The following is a 22247-nucleotide window of genomic DNA, read 5'->3' as shown; positions in this document are numbered from 1 at the left end:
GGTCAGCTATGTCTCCTGCTCTTGGATAGGTGACCTTATGTAAGTGATGGCTTAGGAGGCCTGCACTGTGCTTCCCTCAGTTCTCAATGTTCCAGGGGTGACCCCTATGTGGGCTACGTATGTCCTTCTGTTGTGGCCTGTTTGCTCTCCCTGTAGGTGCCCAGGGAGGCTGAGTTATGCTCCTGGCCAGCTGTTGTAATGCTCAGCTGCTTGTAGTTGTTGTGGGCCCTTCAGTCTCTTTATCAGGTGTGGGGAGCCCCAGCACCGTTGGCTGCAAGTTCTAATACCACATTTGTGTTGCAGTATTTCTTTTAAGTGAGTAGGCCCCCAGCGTGACAGGTTGTTAGGCTCAGGGCCTTACAATTGCTGTAAGCCTCTAGCCTATTAGGTCTCTTGTCAGCTCTCTGAGGATTGCAGCTGGGTGGGGCCGGCCTCAGGCACAGGATCACCCAATCGTTTCAGGCTTTGGAAGGTGGGGCAAACCTCCTATGTGGGTCTTTGAGAAGCACAAGTCTTCTGCAGCTGACAAACCCTGCCGCCCACAGTTCCACACACACAGTCAACACAGTCCTGCCCCGTGTGAGCGCCCCGACCTCCCCAAGCGGACCCAGTCTCTCCACAGCGGGAGCCCCACACACTCCGCCACCGCCCCACACTCTCCACCCGCTCCTTGTGCACACTCTGCCCCGCTCAAGTCGGCTCAGTTGCCAGGCTGCAGAGAATCCAGTCACCAATCTATGCAGGCCCACAAGTTGCCTGAGGGCTTGTTGTTGGGTGGGGCCAGTCTCTAGGGTGGGCTGCCTGCCCCGGCTGAGCTGGATTAAATCGGTGCTCTAGTGGGTGGGGCAGACCCTGGGCTAGCAGGCCTCAGGGAGAACTCCAATGGCATCTGTGTCAGCACGCCCACACCAGGCCACAACAATGGCCACCGCCAATGTCCCAGTCCCTGGAGAGGTCTCACCCCTCACCGAGATGCACTCAGGGCCTATTAGGTGAGTCTCTTTTCACCACAGCACTGTGCACCTTTCTTTCTGGTGATTTTAGGATGCTTTCTGAAACGGGTGAGTTTGCGCGCAGGCCCTTTAAGAGCCAGTTTTAGTTTCTTTGTGAACCGGGTTTTCTGGGGGTGCTCCCCAATGCTTTAGTAGCAGGCACAGTCAGATATTATGCTGCTGGTCTCGATTGTGCTGGGTCCACACAATGCCCACAGCGGGGGTGCTCCCGGCTCAGGGCCCCGCGCCTCCAGGGAGGCTGCGTACCTGTGAGCTGCTCCCGGCGGCCGTGAAGCTGGCGGCTTGTGAAGGTGGCGTTTTTCCTCTCCAGAAGGGAGTCTCTACCTCTTCCACCTCAGTTAGGATTGTCCGTTGTTGCAGGAGTTCCTCTTATCCAGTTTTCAGTTCTGTCTCAGGGGTAATTTTTCCACGAGTAGTTGTAAATTGGCTTTGTCCACGGGAGGAGGTGAGTTCTGAGTCTGCTTACGCCACCATCTTCTTTCCTTCTTCTTATAAAGACAAAAGTCATTGGATTAGGGCCCAGCCTAGTCCAGTATGACCTCATCTTAACTTGATTATATCTGCAAAGACCCTATTTCCAAATTTCTCATTCATAGGTACTGTGGGTTAAATCTTCAACATTTCTTTTTGGGGGACACAATTCTACCTACAACAGTGTGTTCGTACACACATACAGCTACATTTTCTGAGGAATTCTCATGACACTTAAGTGGCTGGCCAAGAGAGTTTTCAGGATTCACTGTGTGCTTGCTGTACCAGGAATAGCACATACCTGAAAGCTGATTCTGCTTCTACAGGAAAACAGTCTAGACTTGTCTTCTCCCTTAGAATAAACATTAAATAGTCTATATAAGAAAGTTCCTATCTGAGTCCCTGTATTCTTTTCCTGCAATGCAGAATTTTCCAACCTTTTTCACATCTTGGTGCATTTATCAAATAGAAATATGTATATGGCACACTGAAATACAAGGACTCAGTGGAGCCCCTGGTCCCTGGAGAGGCCATGGAGTCAACAGCTTTGCCTCCAGTCCAGCCCCGTATCTCCATACACCTCTGTGTGACACACAGGTGTTGGGAAATATTCAGACATTGTTTTTCTATTTTCTTTCCTCAACATGAGGGATCAGGGCCTGTTTCTATCTTTATCCAGGAAGGTTCTCATCCTTCTGTAACTTTGCAAAAGAAAATTGACATAAAGAGTTTGGAGTACTTACAAGTACTCACAGAAACAGAGATGTGGCTCCAAAGGAAACGGATATGTTTATAGGGGATAGGAGCCGGGGACCACGTGCCTTCTGGTTTCAAAGGAATAATGGGTACCAGGTTTTAGTCCAACCAAAATGTTTCGCTACATAAAGATGAGGAAAGTGAACCTCAGAGCACATAAGTGATTAATCAATATTACGAAACAAACGATAGATCTTGGAAGAGAAACTAGGTTTTATAACTTTGCTTAAGGAAATGGAGATTCTTGAGACTTTCAGAGTAAGACTCTCTAGGGGTGGAGCCCAGGTATCTTTATTTTTATCAAGCAGCTCAGGTGATTTGGAAATAGATTGTCTTTTCGGAAGCTACCTCTCCTAAACTACCTTGCACTTTGAATTGTTTCTTCAGGAATAAATTTAATTAAAAGGAAAACATTCTTTTTTATCGCTGAGAGCAATTCTTTTTATTGTTCATTAGTTTAAATGGTGAATTTCAAAGGCTATTTTTAAATTAAGTAATATTTCATTACCTCTTCTTACTGTTAAAACAGTACTTGTTGAGTGTAGACCACTTGGGAAAAAAATGCAAAATTTCACAAATAAAATAAAATTGATCATTATTCTATCATCCAGTGATTACAACTATTATGATTTTTATGTGTTTTCTTTCTACCTCTATTTCCATTTTAATATATGCACATGTTTCAACTGCATTTTGCATTTCCTGGATATTTCCTGGTATTATGAAATAATTCTGGATTTTTTTGGATAGAGTTTTTACTGCTTGCTTGTTTTCTCTCTTATCAATATACTTTAGTGGAACTAACCTTGTTTATTACTGTAAATTTAGGTTGTTTCTAATATTTTACCATCTTTGGGCATATATTTGAATAAATCTCTTATTATTTTGTAAAGATAATTTCTAGCACTGAAAAATACAAGGTCCCAAACATTGTCCAAAAGTACAAAAGTCTAAAAATACAGTGTCAAAGTAAAAATACTTCAAGCTTTTTATATATATCATCCTTTTGCCTTTTGGAAAGTCTATATAAATTCACATTGCCTGTGGTGATGAGTGATTTACTTTTTTATTTCATCTTATCAAAGACTGGGATATATACTTCATGCAAGAATACAACGTAAAACACAGTTTTGTCTTACTTTTGTAGGGCTTTTGTTAAGAATTTTATATAAATATTATGTGACCACAATTATTCCTGGTACAGCAGGCAGTGAATCCTGAAAACTATCTTGGACCAGCCACTTAAGTGTCATGAGAGTTCTTAATAAATATTATGTGACCAAAACTATGTTCTATGAGACACTATAGACATAAAGGTTTTGTGGTCTAAAAAGTTTGGAAAGCACTAAATTTAGGTACACCTTTTGAAGATTCAAAGTGTACATTAACTTAATAAAGACTAAGATAATCTACAATAAATAAATTCATTGGAATCAAGTTAAATTCAGTGTTTCCAAGACTCAACGGGTCACAGAATCCTATCCTTAAATGTTGGGATATGAAATCCTTGCCTGGGCTACCTTAGAAATAACCATATAGTCTGGTTGAGGAGTTTAAAATTGTTTATTTTACTAGTGTACATTGATAAGATGATTAATCTTCTGTAATGGGGACCTAAAAAAACAATGTGACCTATATTCTGAATGAATATATTACATGGTTGGCTATTAAATGATATTTGACCATATTTATTGAAAATAATTGCATTTTATCATTCACAAAAACTAAGTAGAGACACTTTTTCTTGTAAATTGGCTATTTTTTCCCTTTCTAGGGAGAAAAAGCTGTTATTTTAGATGTTTTTTAATTCCTCAAAATTGGCTCTATATCGTCAAAGAAAATGTATTTTACCTGAAATATTTTTAGAATATGAAATGTTGATGAGGATAGGAGCAGCTGGAACTTTTACATCCTAGTGTTAAGAATGTGTATTTGTATAGCTACTGTGGCAAACATTATGGTATTTTCAGGAAAAGCTGAAGATATGCACAATGTATAACCAACGATTCTACTCCTAACAACATCTCTTTAAAAGCACTTGCATATATACCCTTGAGAACTCTCACACATGGGTACTAGGAAACAGAAACATATAAAAGAGTATTTCTAACAGAATTGTTTATAATTAAAAAGAAAAACTTGAGAGCATGCAAATGCCGTGAACAGAAGACGAGATGTATAAATTGGGTTATGCTCATACAATTACATACCACAGAGCAGTGAAAATAAATTCTCATCATGAATCTAACAACACAATGGATAAAATTTTTAAAAATTTCCTGAAGAATATGTAATTTACAATTCCAATCATATAAAGCAGGCAAACAAAGCAGGCGAAACAAAGCAGTCTTTTGATGACAGATACAAATATATGTAGTAAACTATTAAGAGAATAACAAGTCTAGATATGATGTCCTCTGGGACACAGAAGGGAAACAGGATGGAATTTGGGAGAGGCACACGTGGAACTTCAAATATTTGTCCAATGATCTACTTCTTAAGCTGGTGGCGAGTAAATGGATGCTTGTTTGTTTTTGTTCTTTAAATTTTATGCATCTTTATAATTTATATGTATGTATACATTATAAATATTATTTAGCCCTAATAATCATTTGTGGAAAATTAAAATGTCTACTTAGTTCTTAACTAAGTCAGTAACTATGAGCATCCACTCCATGCCAGATACTATTAAAGTGCAGGAGATGCGCAGGTGAACAGGTAGCCTGACATCTTATCTTTGCCCCTTTCCTTGATTTGGCATAGGTAAAGAAATCATTGCTTTTCCAAGCATGCTGAGCTTATGGATTTTAAATCTTTTAACATGACAAATTCATTTACACGTAACATATAAAGGGAGGCAGAAGTGAAGAATTGTGAAAGTTGCTCTATTAGAATTATCGTGCTATATCACCCCCAGAAATGGTTTATGGGTCATCATATTTCAATATCTGCTGTAGGAAATCTATGGAAAAGCAAGACCTATCAACTGCTTGTATTTATGATAAACTTTCAGAAAGGAAAAGTAAGAGCAATCATGCCAATTTAAAGAATACCACATTTCCCAGCCTGTGCAGCGATAATAATTTACACCTGTTATTATCTAAAGTCAAATGGGGCTACTAGAATCTTATGCTGATTAAGTGTCACCACTGAAGACAACATAGAAACAAATGCCCAGATCAAATCGTTAAGTGCTGTCAGAGACACTACAGTTCTTTGACAGATCACAGTGTATGAGCTAAGCGCATATATATTTAACTCCACTTAAAGTACCATGGCGCCCATCAACAGATCATTTTGAAGCATGAAATATTTAGAGAAGATAGGAGCGTTTAAAAATGTATTTTACACATTTGAAAAATTCTATTGAAATGACTGAAAATTTCTTATGCAGTCTTAGATTAAAGAAATGAGTTAGAATGGATTGGCTTGAAATGCACTAGAATAATTCAGGAGAATTGGGGCTTTTAGAACCAACATAAATCAATGAGCATACTTACTCAGGATTATCTATGGCCAGGAAACAATCAATGAGTTTGGTGGAATGCTTTCTGAAAGCACAGCACCTTTCTTAGTTTACAGTCTAATATTAGTTTCTTTGAAAAAGGAGACTTTTTAGACAAAGAGTTTTGGCCTCATTCTTTTGGTCTAGCTGAGAGGAGAGAAAATAGCTTTTCCCAGGATATCTAGCAAATGCTTATTACATTTCTAGGCCCCAAATGGGTAAAGTGCAGAGAGGTTTCAGTAAAACCTTTGTCAGATCTTTCTCTCCTTTCCTTTAAGTCTTTCCTTGTTGGTTGATTTTCAACTGAGAATTGATTTTAACTGACCCAGCTGTGGGGCAGGGCGCTGAAGGTGGGTCACTGTGGCTAAAGGAGTCCCACAGAGGTGAGGAGGATTTTAGAAAATGACCCTTTCAGATAAAGCACTGCAAATATCAGAATGAGTCCTATTTGACAGATCAGTGCTATGAGAATTTTCCTCTTTCCTCACGTTTCATTTTCACCTGCTGATTTTTTGTGTTTTTTTCTGGCTTGCTTGATGTGTGTGTGTGTGTGTGTGTGTATGTGTGTGTGTGATGTTACTTTGTTGGAATAATCTGATTTAACATATCATCAAATCATTAGATTATCCATGTAAGGCTTAATGTTTACAAGCATCTTCGACACCATTTATTATGTCACTTTAAAAATAATCAATAGCAGTATTGTGACTTTTGCTATCTCTGGCTGTTCCAATTATGTGTTACTACTCAACAGTTTACCTCAAAACATAGCAGCTCAAAACAACCATTTTATTCTGGTTACAGTTTTGGGGCTCAAGAATTGGGGAAGGACACAGCCAGACAGTCTGTGCCTTATCCTCACGGCATCAGCTAGGGTGGCTGGGGCTGGAAGATGCCCTTGCAAGAATGCTTCTTGTCTCACACGTCTGGAGCCTTGCTACTTTGTGGTCTTGCTCCCTCTCCACATGGCATCTCATTCTGCAGGGTCTCTCCATGTGATTTGGGGTTCTTGAAGCGTGGTGATCTCAGGAGAGTCAGATTTTTTATGTGGTGGCTGGCTTCCCCCAGAGTGAGCTTTCCAAGAGACTTGGCAGAAACTCCAAAGGTTTATGACCTAGCTTTGGAGGATATGCAGTGTCATTTCTGTCCCATGCCATTGGTCAACAGGGGGCAGAGTCCCAGCGTAGATTCTAGGGGAGGGAAAAGTATACTCCACCTCTCTATGGGAAGTGTAGCCAAGAATCCATGACACACAGTCTACAACACGAGGTTCAAACTCTTGCTCTTCCGTAAAGTCTTCTAATCAGCTTCCTTGAGGTAGGTGCTTCCCAGAATGTAAAAAGTTATTATAGTAGAAATAGTATGTGCTTCAGAGTAAAGTTGGGTTAAATTCCATCTTCTTCTTGCTCTCTATGTAACTTTTATTATTTAACATGTATGAACCTCAGATTTTTCATATAAAAATGTAGATGAAAATATTTTTGAGAAAGAGAAGGAAATCAGAAAATGTCCCCAATGTATGTATTGTAGTGCCTGGCATAAAAAAAAAAAATCAGGGCCGGCCCCATGGCTTAGCGGTTAAGTGCGCACGCTCCGCTACTGGTGGCCCGGGTTCGAATCTCCGGCGCGCACAGACGCATCGCTTCTCCGGCCATGCTGAGGTGGCATCCCACATACAGCAACTAGAAGGATGTGCAGCTATGACATACAACTATCTACTGGGGCTTTGGGGGAAAAAAAAGGAGGAGGATTGGCAATAGATGTTAGCTCAGGGCCAGTTTTCCTCAGCAAATAAAAGAGGATTAGCATGGATGTTAGCTCAGGGCTGATCTTCCTCACAAAAAAAAAAAAAATCAGTAAATTTCACTTCTCTAGTCCCTTCCTTGTGCCTTTTCCTCACGAGTGGTTTTCCCTGATAGACATGACACCTATAGCTTGAAAACTCTTGCTTCAATCTGTCCTGAATGCAGCTTACTATTGAAGAACACGTCCTAAATTATTTCTCTAAAATGTTACTCATTTTTCAAAAATGTTTAATGACACCATATTGAAATCTAATAAAGTATAATCTGTCTGGACAGTCAAGACCCCTATAGTCTATCTCCAAGCTGACTTTTATATCCACTGCTACCCAGCATGAGCTGGGGACTGCACACTGTACAGTCCTCAATTAAAACCATTTCTCAAGCACATGCTAAGTGCCTGGATCTATTATAAGTTCCAGAGATATAAACATGAATAAGACATATCTTTCCCTCTATTACATTGTTACATCTTATATTCTTAGCTGAAATTCTGTCTATCTCTTTAACCTAACATGGTTACCTCCCATACCTTTTCACAAATGGATCTAGAAGCTGAATACTGTTTTTGCTCCTCCTGCCTCTCAATTACCTTGACTGTCAACATCTCTGTGAATTCTTTGCTTATGCTTTCACCTTCCATTTTACCATCTTTCCGTGTTGTGATTTTTACTACTATCAGTCATGTTTCTACCTCTATTTCCTAACAGTACAACTGAAAACTAACTTTGCTTCTCTATCCTCCTAGTAAAAGCTAGCCTTCCACTCACTTTGTATTCAGGTACTGCTCTGAGGATAATTCGTCTACCTGGTTCATTTCATCTTCAAGAGATGAATTCAGCAACTCTACTCTTATCTCATAGGTACCTAATAAAAGCTTAAATCTATGTCTCTTTTCCCTAGATGATCCAAAACAAAAGTAATATCCCTTTTCTCTAGAAACCAATAAACATTTGGATCATTGCCTTATATTTTAGTGATTTGTGTGCTTATTTCATATCACTTATATTCAAATCTAGCTTTTTTGTATTTGAATCCCTTGTAACAAAAAAGTATTAATATACCCAATTAATATTAGAAAGAGAATGAATAAATCATTTTCACCAGTTTGAAAGAAATAAAGTTAATCACTTAACAAATTACTTTCTTCTATATCATTTTTATTTTTTAGTGTTTTCATTGATATGACTTGTGAACAGTTGAAAATGATCCTAATCATTTTATATGATATAGCAATAGCTAATAATAAATTCAAAACACTTAGTAATTAGGAGATACATTTACCACTTCTTTCCATTGACTTTCGGCTGTAAAAGGATTACAGTAGTGGGTTTTTTTAATGATATATGAAAAAATATTTTTAAATGTTTATAAGTTCTATCATTAATCTTAAATCTTAATCATTAAGCTTTTTCTGAGTAAAAAAGTTCTATATTTTTGGAAAGTTAGTTCTTATCACTTACTAAATCGCCTAGCTCTGTCCTCAACATTTCTTATTATCCTGAATCTATATTGCACCAAAGAATGCTTTTCATGTTTAAGGTTATCTCTGTGGAAGAGAAAATATCTAAGGCTATCTCACACGCAGGAAGTTTTCTATCATGATTAAATAGAGGATTAAATATCCTTTTCTAAGTGGTATATGCTGCGAATGTGTGTGTTTGGGCAATTTCTAGAATAATCTCAAGTACTTGAATATAAGGTCAGAGTTGAGTGGATAGTTCACTCTCAAATGAGGATGGAATGTTTCTCCCAAGCATACTTTCATTTAAAAATTGGCATAGACTAGGGTGAAGGGTAATTCTTAGCATCTATGGTCAATATATTGTTAGTTAGGAGTAATTTTTCAGGATGAAGGGCTCTGTGCCTCTCCAATCACACCATATAGGAGACTTTGTATTCTGCTTTATCGATTCTACATTTTCAGGTTTGTAATCACCTGAAAAGTTGAGTGACTTGGAGGAAGTAGGGAATTTTATGGTAGAATCACTGCAACACTATAAATTCATTCTCGCCTGTCCGTTTCAAAACAGACTGTAAGGCCTGGGAAACGTGCAGTTAGTGGTTCCTTTACACAATAATTTATTCATTTGTTCATTCAATTTTCCTTGAAAGCCTATTTTGTATAAGGCACTATGTTAACTCTTACGAGTATACAAAACATATCCAACTTTAAAGAAGCTTACAGTCTTGTAGTAAAAAATTCTATGCCATATAGTCTCTATTTGTTTTCAATTATATTTCAATGAGCATATTTCTATAACCATTCATTAACATATTAATAATAATCTCTGTTTGTGCTTGATATCACAGCATAATTCTCTATAGTAGACTCTTTTATTTTCAAAAGTGTGCCAGTTTGGAAGATAAATTGTATCAGTGATTCTCAAAGTATAGTCTGGGGATCCCTGGTAGTACCTAAGATGCTTTCATGGGGTCAGCAAGATCAAAATTATTTTCATAATATACTACAAAATTCTTTTTCTTTTTTGCTCTCATTTTCTTACTAGCGGAGTTTTCCAGAGGCTACATGGTGTGTGATACTGCAGCAGATTAAATGTAGAAGCAGATCTGAAAACCCAGCTATCTTTTATTAAGCCAAATATTAAAGAGATTACATGACTGTAAAACAAAGCCATTTCTCTTATTAGATGTTTTGTTTGGGAAAATATATTTTTTTCATTTAAGTGTGTTATTTATGTTAACATGTACTGGATTTATTTTACTTACATTTTTTTGAATGAATTTATGAATAAATACATATTTTAATTCTCAGTTTTAATGTCTAACATGGTAAATATTCATAAATATAACCCATATAAACATAAGCAATTTGGGGCCATCAATAGTATTTAAGAGTGTAAAAGGGTACTGAGGCTGAAAAGTTTGTGAGTTATGTTACTGTAATGTTTTTTTCTTGTAACATTTCAATTACCAGTTTGAATTTACTTCAGTTTCTGTCTTTGGAGTCATATAATTTTACTTTTACAGATATGAACCGACTTCCTCTCATTAATTCATGCATTCAAGAAATAATATGTGCCTATTATTGTGCTGAAAGCTGGGAATAATAAAGTAAGTTAAATGAATTTTGTTTTATAGGAAATAATTCTTAATCAAGTAAGCATTAAAAGTTGGAAAATTCACCTGTGGCAAACTCCAAAGGAAAGCTATGTGGTTTATGTCTTCCTCTAATATTTTGATTTGACCTGAGGGGGAAAGATAGGAAACCATCCCCTGGGAAGTTACATTTAAGCTGAAATATGAAGGATGCATGAACATTCATGTGATGCTGAGTGGAAAGGGCATCACAGAGAGAGGCAACAGAATATGCAAAGGCCCCATGGAAGGAGCATGAAGAAGCACAGTGGGCAAGACTCAGAAGATCAATCTGGCATGAACACAGTGACAGTAAGGTGGATGTAATCAGGATAAGAGGTTCAGGTATAGAGGGAGGGAGAGACCAAACCATTAGAGGCTATATATGCAAGTCAAGGAGTTTTCTTTTAATCTTAAGAGCAATATGAAGCACCAAAAAGTTTAAATGGGGAAAGGGGTCACCAAGGGGGCTCTTTTTGGTTCTATGATTTGATTCGTGGGTGTCAAGGAAGCTCAGCTGTGAGATGATGGAGTCTGAGCCAGGCTGATAGATGTCAAGGAAATGGAGAAATATTTAGGGGCAAAATCAATGTAGCTTGTCAACAGAGAAGATATGTCAGTGGATAAGATAAGATATGGAAAGATGATAGGACCATGAACAGACTTCCTTTCGTTTATTCATGCATTTAAGAAACATTTAAGAATTTAAGAAATTGATTGCACTTGGAGATTTCTGGACTATGCAACTGGCTGGATGGTGAAACATTTTACTTGAGGGAAAGGGGGAAACACTGACCGGTAAAGGCCTAGAACTTCCAAGAGAACAACACTTCCTTGGAGCTGTCACCTATGGGCCTACAACTCTACAGTGAAGAATGGAGATGATGGATAGTGAACTTCAAGCTAAATGAGACCAACAACCCAGTAACATCACTCTGAATGAAAAGTGTTGTTTTATCCTCCTGAAATAGAAACATAAATAAAACTCAAACTGGCTTTGACATCCATTGTTTTTATAGTCCTATATCCACTTTTTTTCCCATTCACTGTGGCCAAGCACACCAGGGATCAGAAGCTGTAAACTTTCTCCTTCAAATCAGTTTTTACTGCCTCATTCACCTAGTTAACAAGAATGAGCATCTAGAATGTATTATGTGACTTGAGGATCCTCTATTCATTTATTTCTATTTTTTAGTATAGTGTTATGTAGACTTACAATAGCATCAGTAAGTCTCCATCAGGTTTCCTTGAAGAGTTGTGTGACAATGGAGAATGCCAAGCTCCACGCCAGGCCAACTGATTCAGATCTCTGGGATGTGACTCTAATCTAGGAAAACATTTGAACCAATCCCCAGGCAACTCTTCCATATACTAAAGCTGGAGGATACTGTGAAAACACCTGTGGAGAAATGTTGGAATCTGGGTTTTGTGTTTATGGAGTCCTCAGTGAGGTGACTACTCACACTTAAGACCTGGGAATGAAGTTGCCTTTGGAAGCTTCCAGAATTCCACTTTCTTTATGACTTACAGACATTTCATGGGTCAAGTTTTGGTGCACAGTATGTGAGAGCAAAGGCTGCTCTACACTTGATTGGATTTTATGATTAAGAAGTTGATTTTGATTGACTTTCTGAGGATTCTTGAATTAGAACTTTCCCTGTTCTTGGTTTTAACAGAAATTTTACTTGGTAGCTCCACCTGTTTAACATCATAATCATAGATTCTTTTTTGGATTTTGTCACATGTATAATAACCTGGTATTCCACTTTTCCATCTGAGAAGAAAGCTCACCCTGTTATCAGCTAGAATAATTGTTCTCGTTAAGATGGTTCATCTGTGGCCAGAGATACTTGAGACACTTTATTCATTTGTGATAAGGAATTTTAACTGATTGCATGTTGATAGTTTTCAGAATATATAAATCTTACTTCCAGGGACATATTCTATTTAATATTTACTTTATCCTCAGTCTTTTCAACTGAATTCTTAATATTTGAATCAAATTTCTATACCTATTTGTCCCACTTTGAGTTTTACTATAATTCAGCAAAAACATATTCAATTAAACTACCTTGGACTGGAATGTAAAGCGATTTATGTACTTATTGATTTGAAAGTATGAAATGATGGGGCTTTTAAGTTGAAATACATTACAAGTGATGTAAGCATACTACAAATTAGATGCCTTAAAATTAACCTACCTGTTTACTTGTTAGCACTGATTTATGTCTCAGTTCTTGATGCGGCCAGTACTTGAGAGATATAATATCACTCGTCCTATAAATATTTCATCATTAGGACTCTTTAGTCATTCATTCTGTCAGGAGTTTCTCACAATCCCTTCTCATTCTGAGTGACGTTTATAATACTTTAGATGATTTTTTTCTACCTGAACAGTATCAGTTTTAACATCACGAAAGCAAAAGAGGCAAATGAGTTAGTGATCTTATTAAGGAAATTTTTGAATCCACATTTTCTTCATTTAATTGGAGGTAATTTTCCACCTTACAGTCCCACAGATATTATATCAGAAACATAAAATAGCCGATAACAACACATATAATTTAATAATATTCATTTTATAAATATCAGTTCTGAAGCTATGTAAAGCTTTATGATTTTCTTATTCTTCTAGCTATTCATACAGATGTGTCGGCTTATAAGAAACAATTACCATATTGAAGATTGTGTCTGCCACTTCTTTTTCTAGCTGTAAATTGATGGAAGTGAGATTGTTTTCAGGAAAACAAAACAAAACACACGTTAGGTGGCTTTTCCTTTGCAGTAAATGAAGCAAAGCATTATTTTAAGGGAAAGATGGAAGTAACTGCAGAGACTATTTAGACTTGAACCCCTCTGCATGAAGGCCATCCACCCCAAGCCTATCAATCACATATGACTACCAGCCAATCTTCGCAGGCTGTAATTTCTCTAGGAAAGGATAAGGCAGTGCAGCCATCCCCAGCTTTGATGAAACTTTTATGAAGGAAAATTTATACTAGTTGTACCTGGTGCTCGGTTGGGAGCTGATTAAGTGATTTATATTTTGCCTGATCAGAAAGCCAGGCAGATTAAAAATTGTGGCAATCCCCTTTCAGAGTGCGCATAGTTGTCTTCAGGTCATTGCTGAGAGAAATTGTCAATGTGGTTCAAGGACAGCTCAGCACTTGTACTTTCTCAAGGCAAGTCATTACTTAAGTGGCTGGATGTATATTTCTAAGAGCAATGCCTTTGAAAGCTGACTTTCCCCTGTAACTACAGCCCTGCCAAATAAGATGTTGGTTTAGAGTTGTTTGGAGTTTTAAGAGGAAGGGCATAAATTGAATTTACTTAAATATCCTCCAGAAGTCTTATCTTTCAATTTCAAGACACACATAACTTCAAATTAGGATTTTAAGGATGCCAGTAACTCGCTTGGAAACTGGAGAGGAACTGAAACACACCAACAGAACAAGTCTGGCCAAATGAAGGCAAGACTGGGAAAGTCTAGTTAGCCAAGAAGAATCTTTTACATATTATGGGCCAGGCAGGCAATGACTGTGTCTAGAAAGGCAGATAGGCCTGAAGTGTCAGTTCTTTTACATATTGCCTATTTCTTATGCTGATACATTTCTTTATTTATCAACAGTGTTTAAAGTCATTTAAATGAATAACAGTAACAATGAATATTTATTGGGCATTTACCTTATACAAATACAGTGGGTTTAGAGATTTAAGGAAATAAGTTATGAGAGGCCTCAGATTTGCTACTTGTTAGTCTCAGAAGGGTTCTTTTACTAGAGATAAGTTTGGGAAACTGGCATTAAAAGGAACAGAACAAAACAGTAGTTCACACATATTTCATCCCTCTCTTCATTGATGGTGTTGCCATTGTTCTTTGCACCTATTTCTAATTTTACCCTTACTCTCTGCATGATGGTGATGATGATGATGTACACATCTCTACTTCACTAGACTGATTGGTTTTATTTATTTTTGTTCCCAGTGTCTACAACACTGCCTGGAATGAAGTAGATTTTCCATAAACTTTGCTGTGTGATTGGAAGAACGAATAAATAAAGCAAGTAAGTCATCAAAAGTCCTGGTAATCAGGAGTGGTAGATTTGTCTGGGAGATAGGAATCCAAGCAGAAAAAATAGATATTTTGAATGAATCAAGGTAGGAGTGCATAACAGCATGCATCTTAGTTGTTCGGGCTGCTATAACAGAACATAGACTGGGTGGCTTATAAATGACAGAAATTTATTTCTCACAGTTTTGGAAGCTGAGAAGTCCAAGATCAAGGTGCCTGCAGATTCAGTGTCTGGTGAGAGCCTGCCTCCTGGTTCTCACACAGCTGTCTTCTCACTGTAACTTCACATGGCAGAAGGGGCAAGGGAGGTCTCTAGGGTCTCTTTTAAGAGCATTAATCCCATTCATAAGGCTGCCACCATCATGATCTAATCACCTCCCAGAGGCCCCACCTCCAAATACCTTCACTTTGGGGACTGGTTTCAACATATGAATTTTAAGCGGCACAAACATTCAGTCTATAGCAGCTGGTGAAAGACTCCACGGTATAAACCAGCTACCAGGTGTGCTTTTCAAATTGGTGTATTTGAGCTCTTAAGGTTATGTAGCAGTGCAGACAGGTTTATTTGAAGTGTCAGGAGTATTTGATACACTTCCCAAACCAATAATTTTACTCAATAGTCAGTGATTAAAATATAGTAAAATTTGAGCACAGCTGTTAAATAAAGCAAAAATGAAAAAAACATATTTATGAACTTTTGAGATAAAATAAGAATTTAAATAAATTTCTCACTTGCAATTGCCCCTTTGGGCTGTACTACTACACCTCTTGTGGGCATAAGCTCATTGTTCTCTAGCATTAGGTGTATTTCATCCATCCAGAATTTATTTATGTGGCAACTACAATAAAAATGTAGTATGATTCCCTGTGTAGACTCAAGGTCTTAGTAGCCTTTTGCAATCTCTGTAGATTACCGTGTGGGGTCAGTTAAAGCTGCCAAGTGACAGGTTTGGAAGCCATGAAAAGTGGGTTTGGAAGTTGAAGGCAGAGTCTAACAAACCCCTGTGGTTTCTCTCAAGCATTTCAGGAAGTTTGGGGGCTTAATTCAATATTTGATTTTCTTTGTTCATTTGCTGGTTTTCCTCAACCAACTTGGACTACATGAGGTAATTTTAGGGTCTGTTTGTCAACCAATAAACACCGCATCTCTTCCTACTCTGTTCTGTGCCCTAGTACATGTTAAATTAATAAGGGTGGTCTTTCAATCATAGTAGATAATATCTGAAGAATTTACATCTGGTTGCCATTTACATTGTACTTGCTACATCTCAATTACTCCTGAGAGAAGAAAGTGAAAAATAAAATTAATTATATTTTTAGAGGTGATCATTAAAATTACTTGTGGAATTGAGCTGGAACAGATTCAATGATTTAGAAGGAAGGTGTCTGTTTCAGCATTGGACAATTGAGAAGAAACTGTGATAGCTTTGCTCACTTCTAGTATAGATCTTATATAGGACTGAATAGAAGAATATACATATGTTCATATGTGTAGGGTCAGCAGAAATCTAATTGTTTCAGAAGGAAGAGAACATAAATGGGCTCTCATGGTACAGGTTTCTTCTGGCTCAGTACGGCGTGTCAACTTTAAGAGTGCTGTAAGAGCTGAAAGAGATTTGGAGCATCTGGAAATAAGATGGTAGGAGAGCTGTCTGAATTCCTGACATGTGCTACCAGTTACACTGTTTACTGTGTCCTTTTATGGGGCACCATCAACATGTTTAAACATAAAATTGAAATGATATAAACGTTATGCAAGAGTCCTAGAGGATGCCATATTGAACCAACAGGTAGATAAGATTTGTTTAAGAGACTCAAAGAGGTGACTTCTAAAACATTACATCTGAGACATTTTCACACCAACATTTTATTTGTAAATTCATATTTCTTTTATTTTGAAAATAAGTATCATGAGCAATGTGATATTAATAAATATTATTTTTATTTCTTTTTCCCATGAATAGCATGTAGTAGAAGTATAATGAAGAAAAAATTGGGAAAAGAAACTCAGGTAGAATATATATTTTTATTTTTTTTAAATATCCACCAATATATTTTTTTTGCATTGAAAATATAGTTACCAAAAGCAGTATGATGTCCAGATACACAGTGGGAATAAATTGACTCTGAATTACAACATTTCCCATATTAATGAAAGCTATTCATAATCAATTAAACAATTCCTTTCCTTCCCCCCTCCCCAGTCCCTTTGGAAGCCCATCAGTAAATTGCAAACAGTGTAACTAGTCCATACCTTTTGTGATTTAAATGATAAACGCGTCACAGAGTCATATTTAGGTTGTGTGGTAGAGAATTCTTTAAAGTATATTCGTGCATCAATTTTCAAATTGCTGTTAAAGGTAACACTTAAACACTTCTTACACAACTTTAAAAACTTAATAATTGGGATGTTTTTCTGTTGTTTAGAAGTTGAGGAAGGTGAAAAGGATGATTAGGCACATGTGTGTGGTGATGGGTTGTAATTAGTATTTGGGTGGTGAACATGATGTAATCTATTCAGAAATAGAAGTATAATGATGTACACCTGAAATTTATACAATGTTATAAACCAATGTTACTGCAATAAAAAATAAATAAATAAAATTAAAAAAAATAAGTTAGTAAAAATTAAAAGAAAGAAGTTATTGAACCAATTACTACGACTTAGCTTATAATAAAGTAAGTTACTCTAAAGACAATTATTACACATTGAAAATTTCTTATTCAATGTTATAAAAATCAAAGACCAAGTAAGTAAAGAAAGAGTCTGGTTAAATATATAAGATTTGACTGTGAATTTATGGAGTTTGTTATTAACAACTTTCCTCCTCTTTTACATTGGAAATATTTATGACCAAACTTCCAATCAGCTCTTTTGGGGCTATTACTTGGCAGCATGTTTGTGTTTGTCTTTTTTGAATCTTTAGTTTAATTTTTACTTCCATTTGTTATGCATATACTCCACCATAATGAAAACTGACATAATGGTTTATTTAAAATTAAATAATTTAAGAACTTAATATAACCATGTAAGAAGATAAAAATCCAAATGATGCAGCAGAGAAAAGACAAATTGTTTATGACTTTATTTTGAAAAATAAAAAAACATTGATGCAACGTCTTGGGAAGAAGTAATTATTTCTTCTATATTTGCAAACAGATTTTTTAAAAAACTAATACTATGGCATTCTTACTATTTTTATTCTTCCCACTTTCATCCTCCATATTTCCTCCTAGCTCTCCTTGTCTTTTATTGCTTCTCCTGTGAAAAATATTAAGGCTGTGTAAAGTGAAATGATAAATCAAATATGAACCAAAGTTGCAACTCAACATATGGTCACCTATGCAACATTTAAGTTCATAAATTAGCCGTCTCATGTGTCTATGAAAATGTCAATGGCAGTGACTCCTACTTAAACAAGCTTTTGTTTGGGCATTTTAACGCGCAAATGGTAGAGTGACTAGAGTCATAAGAGGAGGGTATGTAAGAGCATGTACTGGAGTACATGAGTAAGAGTATGTAGGTGATCCATCCGAGACTAGCTCCCTGAGGTATTCCTAGTGAGATTGGTTTGTTGACACACTCGAGGGAAGTAGTCTCTGCCTGTGGTGGTGGCTAATTTTTCAAGTTTTAAGGAGGATATCACTGCTACTATCTTTTTCTTTTCTCCTTTACACCTAGGAGAAGTGAAAAAAAGGAAGGAAGGAGGGAGGGAGGGAGGGAGGAAGGGAAGGAAGGAAGGAAGGAAGGAAGGAAGGAAGGAAGGAAAGGAGGAGAGAGAAAAGAAGGATAGATCTAGGTCTATCTCTAAGGCAGTGTTTTTTTCGCCCCATCTATAAAATTCTCATGAAAGATTTATATTAGATTCTTAATTCAATCTACTAAACTTTAGTAAGTACCTACTATATGTAAGGGGCTGTCCTAGGAACTTTCATATGTACCATTACATAAAGAGTGATCTATTCCAGGGGTCAGCAAACTTATTGTTAAGGGCTAGATGGTAAATTTTTTTGGCTTTGTGGGATATATTGCCTCTGTCTCAACTACTCAGCTGTGCCTTTGTGATGCAAAAGCAGCCATAAAATGTAGAAACTAATGGGCATGGCTGTGTTCAAATAAAACTTTATTTACAAAAATAGGTGTGGGCAGGATTTGTCCTGCAGGACATAGTCTGCCAACCCTTGATTATTCTAATTAATAGTAATTTGAAACATTGTCATGCCCCTGGATAAAATATATTACATTATTTAAATATATTACATTATTTATGTTCAAATGTTATCTCAATTATGAGTCTTGGGTTTTGTTTTGTTTGGGGAGTATAGGTTAGATTTTAATTGTATGATGGATAATGAATTTTATGACAAGGGACTCCAAAATGACTAAATTCTACCTCGGTCTAGTCACTCATTTGTTATGTGACTCTGTGGGTTCATTATATACAAGGAACAATACCAGCTAGCAGGCAGGAGTATACTTAATTACTGCAGGGCAGAGCTCTGTGAAACTGGATTTGATGCACATGTCATAGCTCAAAAGGAGAAGAGTGACTCCGCATCCCCTTAAGTCCAAATCCAAATGGTAACATCTTCTATATTCTCACTGGCCATGTGATAAATGAAAATGAAAGAGTAAAGCTCATTTTTATTCACAACCAAGCAAAACCCAGCTCTGTGAACTTGCCCACTAGTAGAGGTGGACCAGTGTTCTTTAATCTTACCAATCAGAAAAGTATTCTCCCTCTTGGGAAGGCAAACAAGATTTGTAGAACAAAGACTTTCTTGGTGTGGAATTGGTAGTAGGAGCTATCCTTTCTTCAATTTAATTTTCTATTTTCATTTTTTTTGGCTTAAACAACAGAAATTTATTTTCTCACAATTCTGGAGGCTGAAGTTCAAGATCAAGGTGCCAGCAGGGTTGATTTCCTCTGAAACCTCGTTCCTTAGCTTGCAGATGGCTGCCCTCTTCCTGCCTCTTCACATGGTCATCCTTCTGTGCATACACAGGTGTCCCTGTTGTCATACCAGATGATGTATCGGAAGAGGGCCCCACCTTAACAGCCTCATTTTAACCTAATCACCTCTTTAAAAACTATCTCCAAATACAATTACATTCTGAAGTACTAGGAATTAGGACTTCAGCATATGAGTTTTGAGAGGACACCATTCAGCCCATAACACCTTGAATTAGGATAAACTGCCCTCTAAATGCAAATCAAAACTACAATGAGATATCCCCTCATGCCAGTCAGAATGGCTATAATTAACAAGACAGGAAACAACATGTGTTGGAGATGATGTGAAGAGAAGGGAACTCTCATACACTGCTGGTGGGAGTGCAAACTGGTGCAGCCACTATGGAAAACAGTACGGAGATTCCTCAAAAAATCAAGGATAGAACTACCATATGATCCAGCTATTCCACTGCTGGGTATTTATCCAAAGAACTTGAAAACACCAATGCGTAAAGATACATGCACCCCTGTGTTCATTGCAGTGTTATTCACAATAGCCAAGACTTGGAAGCAACCTAAATGCCCATCAAGGGACGAATGGATAAAGAAGCTGTGGTATATATACACAATGGAATACTACTCAGCCATGAGAAACGATGAAATCCAGCCATTTGTGACAACATGGATGGACATAGAGGGTATTATGCAAAGTGAAATAAGTCAGAGGGAGAAGGTCAAATACTGTATGATTTCCTTCACTAAGTAGTAGATAATAACAACAATAAACAAACACATAGAGACAGAGATTAGATTGGTGGTTACCAGAGGGGAAGGGCGGGGGGAGGAGGGCAAAAGGGATAATTCGGCACACGTGTGTGGTGATGGGTTGTAATTAGTATTTGGGTGGTGAACATGATGTAATCTATGCAGAAATAGAAATATAATGATGTACACCTGAAATTTATACAATGTTATAAACCAATGTTACTGCAATAAACAAAAAATTAAAAAAAAAAAAGGATAAACTGCCCTCTGATGTTAGAGATCTGATGTCCCAGTCGTAGATTCTCTTTTTGTTTGTTTGTTTGTTATAGATTTTTTGAGGTATAATTGATAAGTAAAGTTGTATATATTTAAGATATACATTGATTTTCTATTATAAAGAGAAAACCTAGATTCTGAAAATTGACTTCCAAATATGTTTACCAGGATTTAGTAGGAGCCTACTCAAGTTAACATCAATGTAGAATGTTGAAGCCTACAATATAGAAATAAAAGAGCCTCCAAGAAACTACCTAGTGCATGGCAGTATTATGAATTTGAATGCCATTTCTTACAGAAGACAAGCGGGAATAAACAGATGGTTCCATGTAGAAAAAGCCTGAGTTCAAAAGGTGATTGAGCGAAGTTGCCTTTGCAGAAGAGCACTCATGTTGCTCAGATTTGATTGTAAGATACAAGATCTAGAAGTTCATGTCACTGACTAGTCATATTAATAATAACCAAAAGAAAAAGAGCAGCATTGATTGCTGAACTAATTGGACATTGCTTGAAACTTGGCAGTGCCAAGTCTGGCTCCTCTCAGAGAAAGAGACCAAGCACCAGCATAATAGGGTTTACTATTCCCTTTGGGTTATTATAAACAGAATCAATATGTACTAATGACTGCAGCAATAAATTTGGTCATACTCCATAGGGTAATGTTCTGCACTTACCCAGTTGTTGGTTTGACATAGAGTAATAGAGTTTACCCTTTTTAAGTTGTAAATTACTATGAAAATGCTGAGCCTAACAGTAAAATGCATTTGGGATGTTTTTAAGCTTAGGAAATATTGGTAATAGTTCCACTAAGCATACTATTAAAATAAATAAATAGTATTTATTGCTTGGTTCCCAGCTGCAGCTGGATGAAAAGCAGTGGGAAAGGAGAAATAAGACATACATATTTATCAAATGCACAAGACTCATGTTTGCTTAATTCACTTCCAAAGAGTTGCTTACACCAGAGAACAAAAAGAGAGCTTTATTCTTTTTCTGAGGTTCACTTCAGTGATGATGACATGGAAGATGGTACTGATAGTTACAATTGTGGTAATTGAAAAACTAGTTGTTATAAAAGATTACCCATAACTTTTGCCCATTATTAATTAATTTACTACTACTTTGTTATGCTTTTTTTTTTATAATTTTATTTATTTATTTATTTTCTCCCCAAAGCCCCAGTAGATAGTTGTATGTCATAGCTGCACATCCTTCTAGTTGCTGTATGTGGGATGCGGCCTCAGCATGGCCGGAGAAGCAGTGCGTCGGTGCGCACCCGGGATCCGAACCCGGGCCGCCAGCAGCGGAGAGCAGGCACTTAACCGCTAAGCCACGGGGCCGGCCCTGTTATACTTTTTGGTTTAAGTTGCATCAAGGCTTCTAGATAATGTTTCGGTCTCTAAGATTAAGTGAAGATTTAATCTCTCAGAATAAAGTAATATACTCATACATATAATGTATACATATATATGTCTACATATAAATTAGATTTATATATGTACATATAAAATGGTATATTACATTTATGTGTGT

The 22247-nt window shown here is 37.0% G+C and overlaps 1 long non-coding RNA gene across 5 annotated transcripts in view; it reads left to right on the top strand.

The window, feature by feature from the left end:
- The first annotated feature begins 481 nt into the window (after window positions 1-481).
- LOC131409645 (uncharacterized) overlaps window positions 482-22247 on the top strand; it is a 79644-nt gene continuing 57878 nt past the window's right edge. For 4 of the 5 annotated variants that reach the window (XR_009220976.1, XR_009220975.1, XR_009220973.1 and 1 more), the window contains exons 1-2: window positions 482-992; window positions 14632-14710. This is a non-coding gene — a long non-coding RNA (uncharacterized LOC131409645). Of the gene's footprint in view, window positions 993-14631; window positions 14711-19579; window positions 20473-22247 lie in introns of those variants that run through there. The other variant, XR_009220974.1, reaches the window with a different exon arrangement.

Source organism: Diceros bicornis, chromosome 8 (genome assembly GCF_020826845.1).
Source record: "Diceros bicornis minor isolate mBicDic1 chromosome 8, mDicBic1.mat.cur, whole genome shotgun sequence".
NCBI lineage: Eukaryota > Metazoa > Chordata > Mammalia > Perissodactyla > Rhinocerotidae > Diceros > Diceros bicornis.
The sequence above is the reverse complement of the archived record's forward strand: the minus strand, read 5'-3'. Positions and strand labels throughout refer to the sequence as shown.